This window comes from Peromyscus leucopus, chromosome 3 (genome assembly GCF_004664715.2).
Source record: "Peromyscus leucopus breed LL Stock chromosome 3, UCI_PerLeu_2.1, whole genome shotgun sequence".
NCBI classification, from domain to species: domain Eukaryota; kingdom Metazoa; phylum Chordata; class Mammalia; order Rodentia; family Cricetidae; genus Peromyscus; species Peromyscus leucopus.
Genome location: NC_051065.1, coordinates 62246546 through 62259224, shown reverse-complemented (window position 1 = coordinate 62259224; position 12679 = coordinate 62246546). Strand labels below are relative to the sequence as shown.

General features: G+C 44.5%; 1 protein-coding gene across 1 annotated transcript in view; it reads right to left on the bottom strand.

Annotated features, from left to right (window-relative positions):
* Galntl5 (polypeptide N-acetylgalactosaminyltransferase like 5) overlaps positions 1 to 7833 on the bottom strand; it is a 43064-nt gene extending 35231 nt beyond the window's left edge. Inside the window, exon 1 of the mRNA XM_037203737.1 lies at positions 6941 to 7833. The gene's annotated coding sequence lies outside the window, so the exon portion shown is untranslated. The remainder of the gene's footprint in view (positions 1 to 6940) is intronic.
* Positions 7834 to 12679: the final 4846 nt, after the last annotated feature.

The following is a 12679-nucleotide window of genomic DNA, read 5'->3' as shown; positions in this document are numbered from 1 at the left end:
ATCATTGTAAGAGAGGCTGTATTAGATAACTTAGTGGTGTTTGAATCATCCATGTGGCTAAAATACTGTTTTCAGTGTTTTAAAAACAATCATTTTGATACTTTTTGAATATGTAAAGTTTATCTCTTTGCTGTCACAAAAATTCTTCCCACATAGATCCATAGGATCAGCATCCGGATGGGTCAGCATGAAATAGGCAGCATAATTTAAAGTCTTCTTTGCCCTACCACTGAGCGGGGAGCTCAAGGAGAGAAGCGGATAACACAAAAGAGCACTATCCGTCTCTAATGCCTGCCCAGCCCACTTGGAGAGATAGTGTAGCTCTCTAAAACTCTGTCCAGACACCAGACTGAAATGTAAAATCATGCCATGCTGTATGCTGAAGAGAGACGTGAGCGCAGTGGTCCACTGCTGAGGAGACCATAAATGGACTGAGTGGTTTGAGTTCTAGATTAATGAACCTACTTTTAAAGAGTAACAACTTGTTTAAAATGTTTTACATTGCTATAGATTTTAGTTTATTGATACAAATTTAAACTTAATTTTGTTATACTGTATATATATTTCTATTCTTGTTTGAGGTATTATGTTTATGTAACTCATTTAAAATTGTAATGGATAATTAAAAATAGATTAATAATTAGTCATCTATGATAATCATATTTGTAGCCATGTTAGTTAAGTCTTCTAGGTATACATCGATATATTTCAGATAGATAGGTAGTCTTCAAACACTTCAAAGACCTACAGAATATGGCATTTAAAATGTTTTAAAAATTTAGACTTTCTGGACAGTGAGACATGTCTGCTCCTGACAGCACCGATTTACTTCAGAGAGGAGGATGTGCATCGAAGACACTCCATATGGAGTTTATCTTCACCTTGGCAAAAATAGCCATTTGGGCAAGAAACTGTTCTTGCCTAGACTTCTTGATCAACTGGACATGCAGGACCCATAGGAAGGTGACCACTAAACTTTGCTTGACAAAATGGTCCTTCAGTTTCCTGCTTTACAGAGGAAACTGCCAGACATTCTACAAGACACAAAAAAAAAAGTAAATGAGAGACTCTAGGCCTGTGGGCTAAAAACAGATGCCCCAACTTTACAAAGAAACATTAGATGACTGTCCAGGCTGTCAGCTGTCTCTGTCTACCCTGCAAGACTCCCGAAAGTTGTTTGCATCCTTCTCTCATTTCTCAGGTAGTATTATATCCTTCTGAGGTCTTTGATGTGGTTAAAGACTAGATACTTAAATTTTCCTTAGTTATGATAAAAGATAAGTTAGATATAAAACCTTAAACTCACAAATATAAGATAGATATCTTCTTTAATACTGTAACTGTAATTCTTACTCGATAATTATTTTGTTATATGTAATTTTACTATGTTGAAGTTAAAACCTTCCTTTTTGAAAAAGAAAAAAAAGGGGGAAGTGCTGTGGATTTTGCTCTATATAAATAAAGCACTGATTGGCCAGTGACGAGGCAGGAAGTATAGGCGGGACAAGGAGAGAGGAGAATTGAGGAAGGAGGGAGGAAAGAGAGACCGCCTAGAGCCACAGCCAGGACAAGGAAAATGTAAAGTACCAGTAAGCCACGAGCCACGTGGCAAAGTAAAGATTAATAGAAATGGGCTGAATATAAGAGTGAGAGCTAGACAATGATAGGCCTGAGCTAATGGCCAAGCAGTTTAAATAATGTAAGCGTCTGTGTGTTTATTTTATAAGTGGGCTTCAGGACTGGCAGGACTTGGCGGCGAGCTGGAGAGAAATTCTCCAGCAACACTGAGTGGTTTGAGTTCTAACCAGTGATGGATAGATTTGAACGCCTATCCTGAATGTCTCCATAGTGACATTGACATTCCCAGTCAGATACAACTAAAGCTTTTCTCAGCAGAATTGCTAAAATGAGGCTGTCCTTCCAATGGTGAAATCAATCAGCTTAGAGCTGTCAGCAGCAGATTTTAAACCCACAGTGAGGAGCAGGAAACGACCCTGAAACTCACTGGCCAGCTAGCCTAGACAAATTCCTGAACTTCAGGTTCAGTGAGAGGCCCTGTTTCAAAGGATAAATGAGGAAAGTATCAGGGAACGATACCCAGCGTTGACCTTAGGCCTCAATTCACATGAGTACTCACATGCATGTGCATCTCCCATGTGGACTGAGAGAGAGAGAGAGAGAGAGAGAGAGAGAGAGAGAGAGAGAGAGAGAGAGAGAGAGAGAGAAGCAGGGCGCAGTGTGTTTTACAGAACATGATGAGTAGTGTTCCTGCTTATGGTCGCTTGTATGCTGTAGATGCTTGGGGAAACCTGTGAGCAGATGATGTACACAGTCCAGCAGCTCCAGCCTGCCAAGAGGAAATTGCAGAACGTGCTGCATTCTTAGTGCTGGCTTCTGGGAAGCTCTCCAGCACATGTGGCAGACTCAGATCAGCAGAACCTGGTGATGAACATGGAGCACTTACGATACTACTGTATACTAAGAGATTTCTTTCAATGGCAGTGGTCTCCCATGTGTGTGTCTGTATCTTCTTTTTGACTCACTGTGAATAAAAACAAAGCTAAACACTCTTGTTATTGTAGGTTGGGGCCATGAATACAAGTAAGGTTTTTTTTTGTTATTTTTGTTTTGTTTTAGACAGGGTCTCATGTAGTTCAGGTTGACCTCAAACTCACTTTGTAGCCAAGGATGACCTTGAGCTTTTGATTCTCCTGAGTGCTGAGATTACAGGAATGGGTTACCATGCCTGGTTTTATATGGTACTGGGGACCAAACCCAGGGGTTTGTGTATGCTAGAAAAAGTCAACCAACTGAACCACATCCAGAGCCAAGGCAGATGAGATTTTAACAGTACCTTCAAGACAAGGTTATTGGCCGCGTGCTCACATTTTGGAAGAGACAGGAGATCACAGCCTGAGTTGGAAGTGCGAGGGCTGCGAAGCAGAAACAGGTTGAGCTGCTGCTTGAGCCGCTTGGTAGGCGTGAGCAGGGCCTTGGCAAGTCCACACACGTGTGATCAGAAGGGGGCGCCCTTCACCCCAGTGCACAGCAAAGTCCAGGCAGGATAAATGATCGACAGAGGCACAGCCCCCGGGAGAACTGCTCTAAAAGGAGATGGGCCCAGGGGAGACTGATATGCTGAGGCTCTGGGTCAGTGGTGCTCAGCCTTCCGTAACACTTAACACATAACACACCACTGTAATTGAAGTACAGTTCATGAATTGTAATGTATGCAGGACATCTGACATGCAACCCCCAAAGGGGTTGTGACCCATAGGTTGAAAACCACTGTTGTAGAGCTTTCCACAAATGCTAGTTCCTCTGCAGATACCTGCTCCAATACTCAGACTGTCCAGTAGCTTTTTTGTCCTGCTTTTCAATTGGAATGGAATGCTGATATGGACTGAACCACAACTCTCCAAAATTATGCCAAATCATTAACCACAATGTGACCATTTTTGTGAAAGAGGTCATTTTTCAATCTTTTAATTTTAACCTCCTTTAGGGAAGTGATGAAGATGAAATGAGCTCATAGGATGGGTCCTGATCCTGTAGGACTGGTGACCTTAGAAGATAGCCAGGAAACATGTACAGAGAAAAGGACATGTGAGGGTTGGTCAAGAAGGGGGCCATTTGTGAGTCAAGAAGAAAGGCTTTACGTGGAGTCCACCCTGCCAGTGCCTTGACCTTGTACTTCTAGCTGTGAGAAAATAAATTCCTAGTGTTAGCAAGACACTCTGTGATGTTTTGTTCTGCTTGCCCATGTGGACTGATGCATATGCCAAGGATTGACCAAGGCATTTGAGGAAAACCTTCAGAAAGGGGAAAAATGTGTGGAGAACCACAAAAGATGAACAACCCAAAACTTGCAAAATACTGAAACTGAGAAATCAAGGAAAGCACACTCAAAGAATTAGAAAAAGGATAACAGAAGAAAAAAGGGACAGTTGAAATTTAAATTGTGCCTGTCACAGTTAGCAAAATCAGCAGAAGATTGAAAAATAGAAGGGGATTTTCTGGAAAGTACAGCAAAATGACAGAATAAGGGACAATCTCAGGCCGGACATGCTTTTTTTTTTTTTAAAAAGATTTATTTATTTCTTATGTATACAGTATTCTGTCTGCATGTGTCCCTGCAGGCCAGAAGAGGGCACCAGATCTCATTATAGATGGTTATGAGCTGCCATGTGGTTGCTGGGAATTGAACTCAGGGCCTCTGAAAGAGCAGTCTATGCTCTTAACCTCTGAGCCATCTCTCCAGCCCTGAGATTGGACATTCTTACAGCAGCATCTAACTAGGAATTCCAGAAAGCTGTGAAGAAGTGGAGGGGAGGAGATGATCACATCAACAAAGAACACAGAGTGGCCAGTGCAGCAGATGGGAATGTCCCAGGAGAGCTGACCTTCACGGAGGACGACAGCAAGCTTCTCAGTGGCAACACTACATTCAGAGTCTAGAGAATGCCTACAAATTCATAATTAGATAATATCAATCCAAGATTTTACAACTAGTCAAAACCTAATCAAGAGCAGAATAAACATGTTTGCAGATATCAAATAACTCAGAAAAACACTTTCCATGTTCTTTTCTTCTTCCTCCTCCTCCTTCAGTGGGGATACATGTGAATTATAAATGCCAACAAGGAAAAAGCAAAAGGAGAACACAAACATGTACACACACACACACACACACACACACGTATAGACATCACAGAATCATAAAGCTTTAAAATGTAAGACAGGCTGAAGAGCTAGCTCAGTGTGCAGAGCACTAGCTGTTCAAGCATGAGGCCCGAGTTTGAATCCTCAGAACCCATGTAAAGCTAGACACTCTACTACACACATGTAATCTCAGTGCATCTGTGAAAAGAGGGGAGACAGAAACGGGGGAACTCCAGGAAGCTCAGCTAGGCCAGCATATGCAGTGGTGGACACAAAAAGACTACCAAACAAGGTGGAAGGCAAGGACTAACACCTCACATTGTCTTCTGGCCGTCATACACCTGCCATGGCATGTGCGCCTGAATTCATAAACACACACACACACACACACACACACACACACACACACACACACACACACACACTCACACACTCACGGCTAGGGAAATGGCCTAACAGGTAAAGTGCACGCTTCGTGAGCATGAAGCCTCAGGCTCAGTCCCTAGCACCCGTACAAAACCCAGGTGCATCAGGACTGGAGCTCTGGCTCATTAGGAGTACTGGCTGCTCTTGCTGAGGACCTGGATTTGGTTCCCAGTACCCACACTGCGACTCACAGTCATCTGTAATTTCAGTGCAAGGGGGATCTGACGCCCTCTTCTGGCCTCTTAGGGCACTAGGCATCGTTAATATGCATACATTCAGGTAAAACAATCACACACATAAAATAAATCTTAAAAGAGAAAGGAAAGAAAGAAAGGAAAAGGCCGGGTGCAGCAGCATGCACTTGCCATGCCAATACCAGAGTTGGAGAGAGAAAGGCAGTCTAGCCTGTCAGTGAGCTGCAGGCTCCGTGAGCCTTGTCTCAAGAAACAAGGTAGCTAGCTGTCCATGCTCCTTTGAAGAATCTTCCACTCGTGCTCATCCAAGCAGCGTAATTAAACTCAGTGGGTGACACACACAAAATAGATTTTCGAGGAGGACAGAAACATGTTACAAAGAAGAGGGTGTCAGCAGGAGGGGAGGGAGGATGGAAGAGGGTACTGGAAGGGACAATAACTAAAATCCATCATGTACATACAGGAAGCTGTCAGAGAATTAATGTGTGTGTGTATGTGTGTATTGTGTGCGTGTATGTGTGTGTAGTGAAACTTTCCCCAACCAACGATTATAAAATGATAATATCCATCCCAGACCTTATCAGCATACCTTATTTTTTCATTTTTTATTTATTTGGCTTGATTTGATTTTTCCAGATAGGGTTTCTTTGTGTAGCCCTGGCTTTCCTGGAACTCACTCTGTAGACCAGGCTGGTCTCAAACTCACAGAGATCCACCTGCCTCTGCCTTCAGGTGCTGGAATTAAAGGCGCAAGCCCCCACTGCCCAGCTATCAGCGTGCTTTATTAAAGGGGCCTTGCCGGAGCCCCCTTCCTGTAATAGTTACTCTGGTCAACTCTCCAGGATCCAGGGTCACTGGAGAGAGAAGCCTCTCAGTGTTGTCGTGAGGGATTATCTAGATTAGCTTCGCTGAGGTGGGAACATCACCCTAAATATAGGGACACCGTTCCATGGCCTGGGGCCCAGGTGAACGAGAGAGGAAACGCCTGAGCACAGGAGTTCATTCTACTTCTTGGCTGCAAACGCCAGGTGCCCAGCCACCTCCCTCTCCGCCACTGTGCTGTCCTGCCTTTGCTGTCAGGAAGGAACCTCGCCCTCAAATGATAAGCTAAAATAAACCCTAACTCCCTTCAAAACAAATGTAAGAAAAATTAAAAATACAATGAAGTCATTGGAAAGACATCAATGTAAAGATACATGTGGGCACACATCCCCTCCCCACATAAATGTGAGATTTTAGAATCAGGAGAGCATGACCTTGCTTTTGATTGATGCCATGACTAATTTTTTCTGAAAATACTACTTTATAATGCTTTATCTTCCTGATGCTGCTCTATAGACAGAACCTATGACCTCACACTTTAAAGGCTTCCCTTTCATTAATTTTTTTAAATAAATGTTAAGAGCACACACAAGTATATCACAGATTCTCTTTGTTGGGAGCTGGAGCCTACACAGTATCTTTCTTCCAGAAGTGAGGCACAGCCAGACTAGACTAGTGACCACCTTCTCTGGTAATCAGCTCACCTCAGTACTGCTCCCTAGAATCTGTGATAACCCAGGTCCAGTAGATCACTGCTCTCGTTGATCTAGGTGCCTGGACTTCCTGAGTACCTTTGTTCCCTTACCCCTCATCCCTTTGTTCCCTTGTCTCCTTACTTGTCAATGGGGTTACCACTCTGGCAGCTTCGAAAGCAAGTCATTTGCCAAGCAGAGTCATAAGTGAAATCAGGTCTGTGAATGATGAAAAGATGTACTTTGTCTAGATGGTGCTGGATCGTGCTGGGTTACTTGCAGTAGCAGAGTGTTTAACACGCCACCACAGGCTGCCTCTCAGAACCCAGTGACATCACACAGGGCATTGTTGGCTCCCAGAGGCCCCTGTCAGGAAGCCTAGCAAGCAGTTGGAACCCAGGAAGCTGGAGTCCAAAGGGCCTAACATAACTACTGGCTGAATGTCCTCGCCTCAGCTGAGGAGACAGAAAGGCTCGTGAGAGTCAAGGTCAACGCCAAGGGGATAGAGGCTTGGCCTCATGTTAGCTCTTGTGAAAGAAGAGTAAAATACCAGCTGTCCTTCAGAATACCTCAAGAAACTGAAATAGGAGATCAGGGGCCAACTGAATGCCTCTAGTTTTGACTCTCTGTTGCTCAACATTCAGCTGGCAGTACACAAGGTCAGCCAGACTTGTGAAATTCCTTCTTCGGGACTCTGAGTGGATCAGACCCCTCCCCCTGGAGGCTGACTTGGTGGTTGGATTGGAAGCACACACCTGTGTCAGCTCACTGGCAGAAGGGTGTGCTGGGCCTTTTTAGAAACTTCTCTGGAGCATGCATGAAGTCCCTGATGACCCCCAGCATAAATCTGGATGCTTGTTTGCACAGGCTGGATGGGAAGGTGCTTCTCTGTCATTTAGCAGTGATATTAATGTGAAAAAATATTTGAATGAGCTGGGGAATGGCTCATTTGGGAAACTGCCTGCCTCACAAATATGAGGATCTGAGTTTGAAACCCTAGCATGCAAGTAAAAACCAGTCATGGCAGGGCATGCCTGTGACCCTAGCACAGGAGAGGCAGAGGCAGGAGAATCCTGGGGACTTGCTACCCAGACAGTCTAGCTAAATTGGTAAGCTCCAGGTTCAGTGAGAGACCTTGCCTCAAAAAAAAAAAAAAAAAAAGGTGGAGAACAGTGAAGACACCACACACCAACCTTCATATACACATACATGCACACATGTGCATCCATCCCTGACTGTACACATATATCCTTAAAATACATGTGTGTGTGCACACACACAGTTTAGGGATTAGAGATGTAACTCAATAGTAGAGAGTTTTCCTACCATGCAAGGCCCTGAATTTGATCCATAGCTATGAAAAAAAGAGGCATTTTTATTCTCAGTATCCCTAAACTGGGAATTATGCAAAAGCCCACCACGAGTGGAAAGGATAGGGGCCTGTGGATACAGTTCAGTTGACAGAGTGCTGACCTAACAAGCATGAAGCCCTTGGTTCTATCCCCAGCACCACAGAAACCAGGCATAACGGCACAGGCTCATAATCCCAGCAGAGGTGGGAGCAGGAGGACCAGAAACTCAAGATCATTTTTGATTACATAGAAGATTGAGAAACCCTGTCACAAAAGGAAGAAAATGAGTGGAATGGATAGTTGTACTATTCTTATGCATTGGACTATGAAACAGCAGTGGAAATAGACAAGCTCGGGGTGTGTATGATAGCGGGAATGCACCTCAGACACAGTATCATACCAAGACTCAGGATGCATGATGCTGTTGCCATGACATTGAAGAAGGTACCAAACTGACCTATAGTGAGAGCAGTCAGAGAAATGGTTACCTCTCGGGTGAGGGTGCCATAGGTGTGTGGCAAAGGATGGGCTGTTTGGTACTACTCTTGACTTGGTGAAGGCATCATGATACTCATGGACTGCTCAAGGTTTTCACACTTCAAATATTCTCAAAGAATTAATGGGGAAAAGTCCACCCAGCTTCAGGTTTGGGTTAATAAGTAAAGTCTTTCTGAGAAAAAGGCAAGGCACCAGAGTAGTTCAAGGACAAGAGATAGGACTTGTGTTGGGAGATAACTCACATAGCACAAAACCCACCCTCAGAAGCAGAGCAGTAGATTTCAGAATATTCACAAAAGTCATGCGAACATGGCTAACTTCGCAGTATTTTCATGAGTTCAGAAAGAGGCTCCATAAGAAGTAGCAGTCTTGGGCCAGAGAGGTGTCTCAGCTTGTAAAGTGCCTCCCCTGCAAGCACCAAGAACCGCACTCAGACCCTCTGAACCCGCTTTCAAAGCTGCGCCTCTGGTGGCCACTAACTGCCAGCGGCTGCCCCACTTTCTGGCTGTGGGGATTTGCCTTCGCTGGGTAATGAATCATACAGTATACAGCGTTTTTGTGTGGCTGCTTTCACTTAATGTCTTTTTAAAAATGGTATCTGTCTGTTTATTCACATATGCCTTATGTTCTCCAGAAGTCAGTTCTCTTCTTCCACCACGTGGGTCCTGGGGGTTGGAGTCAGGCTGTCGGGCTTGGTGACAATTACAGTCAGGTTTACCCGCTGATCGTCTCACTGGCTCATCATCACGTTTTCAAGGTTAGTCCACACTGAAGCATGATCAGCACCTCGTTCCCTTTTATGACTGAGTAACTCTTGTATACAAATACTACAATGTAGTCATCTGTTTTTCAGTTGGGAAGAATTTATGTCACTTGTGTTTGGGCCTTAATAAATAAAGCTGCTATGAATATTCATGCATACATTTTTTGGTGAACATGTGGTTTCAACTCTTTTAAATATATACCTGTGAGTAGAATTGCATGTAGTAGTGCTGTTTAATTTTTTGAGAGGGAACTAATTTATTAGCAGTCCTTCCCTAAACTGGCCTACAGATTTCAGATTTGCTTCACCAGTCCCTACCACTGCGTACACAGCTGATTCCTGTCAGCATATTTCTTAATAGATATCTCTATTTGGTCTTGTAGTTCTCAGAAGCACACATGCATATGCCTGTGTAAATTCCTTTTAAAATATAGAGCCCAGAAAGTTCCCACATGCCCCTTTGGAGTTCAGAGTTTCTTCGTGAACTGTTATTTTGTCGATTGTGGCATACCCAAATAGCAGCATGAGACATGCCATGTTTTGTGGGAACTTCCTTCCCTTCAGCATTTGCCTGAGCTTTACTTTTGTTTGTATAACAGCCAGTTGTTTTGTGGTGGATGCCCTGCTAAGGCTGCCACAGTAAGACACAACGTGGGACTGATCGATCTGTTAACTTCCAGTGCCAGAAATCCAAGACCAAGCTGTCACCAGAGCTGATTCACCTGAGATCTGTCTCCATCCTTACCTAAAAAGGAACTTGCCTTCAGCAGATATTTTCTTATTGTTCTCCCCACTCCCCGCCCCCATCTTACGGAGAAGATAACTGAAATAATGAACTTGTTCTGTTTGTCTTCGCTGCTGCTCTCTTCAACCCCTCCCTCCTGTAAACCCACCTCCTCCACTCAGCCCCCGGGAACACTTACTGTGTCTGTGGGATAAAGTGTTGGCCAAGTCTAATACAAAATAAGTCCAATTATGTAGTAAATCTTTCCCACAGAGACGGAGGGCTGTTATCTCAGGAGTGGGTGTGGTAGTGCACACCTAGTTTCCCAGCGTGCAGGAGGTAGAGTCATGAGGATTAGAAGCTCAGAGTTACACTTGACTAACTGCATAGTGTGTTTGAGGTCAGCATAAGCTACATTGGACCCTGTTTCAAAGTGTGTGTGGGGGGCATCATTCATGAACGGTGGTGCACACCTTTAATCTCAGCCCTCAGGAGATAGGCAATGTGGCTCTCTGTGAGTTTGAAGCCAATCTGGTTAAATTGTAAGACCCTGTCTCAACAACAACAAAAGTGTGTGTGTGTGTGTGTGTGTGTGTGTGTGTGTGTGTACCTATGCTTTGGGGGGCAGTACTGGAGAGATGGTTCATCCGTTTTTGCTTACTGCTCTTCTAGAGGACCCAAGTTAAGTTCTCCGTACCCATGTCAGGCGGTTCACAACTGTCTGTAACTCCAGCTCTAGGAGATCTGATGCCCTCCCCTTCTGGCCTCCAAAGACACCTGCACACGTGACATACATACACATAAATAAAAATAAATATTTAAAAATTTTAACAATCAATCAAATGACTATAGCTTTAGTCCTGTCTTAGTTCAGGCTCCTTCCAGTCAGCCCGGCTTGGTCCACCTCTGCAAAAGTTCTGATTCTGTCTGATGCATTGCTCCAGAGACAAAGGCTTGATCTCCTTGTGTTCTCAGTTTTCCTTCTCACCTTCAAGTTCCCCCAAATGCTAGTGGCCAGCACCAACCTGTGCTCTTCCTTACTTAAAAATTCCATGAAGGGGATGGAGAGATGGTTCAGTGGTTAAGAGTACTGTCTGCTCCTTTAGAGGACCTGGGTTTGACTCTCAGCACTCATATGGTGGCTCATAACAATCTATAACTCCAATTCCAGGGTATCTGGTGTCCTCTTTTGGCTTCTGAGGGCACTAGGCACATGCATGTTGTAAATATACACATGTAGCTAAAACACCCATACACATAAAATAGTAATAAAATATTTGGAATAAAGCTCTATGGAGAATCCATTTTCTATCCACGCTGGTCATCCAACCATTCAAACTTTCTGTTGCCGCCCATCATTTGGGATCTGGTCATTTGGAGTACAGGTGGTCTTTCCCCTCTAACCGTATAGTGACCCTTTCCCGCAGAAGTGGCTGTTATCTCAGGAAACTCACATTGAAGGATATAACATGAAAGGCATTCCCTAACATGAATGGCTTCCTGTCCTCAAGAGTGGGCCCATGCCTGGGTTGGGTGGGGATGGGAAAGAGAGTATAGTGGTAGATGTCAGGCAGAAAGAAGCCAACCCAAAGCCATTACTGATTTGCAAAGTGGACTTTGGATGTCAGTGGAAGGGCAGTGCTGATGCAGGGCTCCTGGGTGGACGTGATGCTGCTGAGTGGAACATGAACTTTGCTCACCTCCACACTTTGGTGGATGGAACAAGTGGATGAGATGCACGTCAGGAGGTTGTTGGACTTCTGCTGTGTGGACATTTCTGTTCTATTCATACTTCAGCCACCATACAGCCCTTGCTCCTTCTCTCCATTCAGTAGTTCAGAACACCAATTCAGAGCCATGGGACTCTTTCCAAACTGCAGCTCCTAAGAACTAAATAAATCCTTCCACTTCTGCAGCTCCTGAGTTTGGGCAGATGAAGAGTGTTTGTTATGGTTTAGAAGTAAAACATCTTCTATGGGCTCATGTTTGAACACTTGGTGCAGTTGGTGGTGCCGTTTGGGGAGACAGTGAAACCTTTGGGAGGTGGACCTGGCTAGAGCAAGTGGATCTCCGGTGGGTGGGCACTGAGGCTTATGGTCACGCCTGACCTGACTTCCTGTCCTGCCCTGGTCTGGAGAGATGTGAACAAGCAGCATGACACTCCCCCTGCCACAGCCTCCCGCCACACTGCCTTCCCCACCATGAGCGACCACGCCCTCAAACCCCAAGCCCCAGCCATTCCTCCATCGGGTTGCTTCTTGTCTGGCATTTAGTCGTTACACTGAAAAAAGTCACTAGTGCGATACCCAAGGAGGACTTTGAGAGACCGTGTAGAGATTGCTTCTCTCTGAAACTAGACTCTGTTCACCGGACATAGACTGTAACCCTAGGGCAAGGCAAGAGAGTCTGTACACAATGGGGAGGCACGGCTATTTGAAGGTAGGAGTGTTTTCATCTTTAAGTTCCTTCTCTGTGCTATCTCGTTGAACTAACTAATGGCACTTGGTACTGAGTGGTGAGATTTGCTCTTCCCTAGATACAGAAAA